Here is a 569-nt window from a genome sequence, read left to right as displayed (position 1 = left end):
TGTGTGCTGCTGGCCTGGAGCTGTTCCCTCATGGAAAACCCCCTGGGGACAGGACAGACCTTTGAAGAGCTCAGCTCAGGGATCAGCAGTGTCCAGGGGGATTGGTGAAGAGCCAGGGAGGCACAGCTGTGTCCAGGGACTGTGTGTTATGGAATCCTGGCTGGAATTGGAGCTAGTTCCCAGGATACAACCTGAACTGCAGCAGGAAGCTCAAAAAAAGGCTTTAGACAGGTGTCAGATGCTGCCAGAAGTTGTGATGTTGGAGTTGTGCAGGAGGTTCACCATGTTCTGGCCACAGGTGCTGCAGGTACTGGAACTTCTGGTCCTTTCAGGGCATCCTTGGCATTCCAAACCTTCCCTGCTGCTTTCCTCAAATCCACAACCTGTGCAAAAACAGCCTGGGAGGATAAATGGTGTTGGTTTTCTGCCTGGTTAATGTCCTGAAGTAGCACCCAAAGGTGGTCAGGGAGAGGCCAGGGCAGAGCAAGGGAAGGATGGGGCTGTGGGAGAGGGATGGGACTGGGAGAGAGGAGAGAGACTGGGGGAGAGGGAGAGGAACAGGACTGGGG

The sequence above is a fragment of the Acanthisitta chloris genome, unplaced genomic scaffold (genome assembly GCF_000695815.1).
Source record: "Acanthisitta chloris isolate BGI_N310 unplaced genomic scaffold, ASM69581v1 scaffold9943, whole genome shotgun sequence".
In the NCBI taxonomy this organism is placed as follows: domain Eukaryota; kingdom Metazoa; phylum Chordata; class Aves; order Passeriformes; family Acanthisittidae; genus Acanthisitta; species Acanthisitta chloris.
This window is presented reverse-complemented; position numbering follows the sequence as displayed.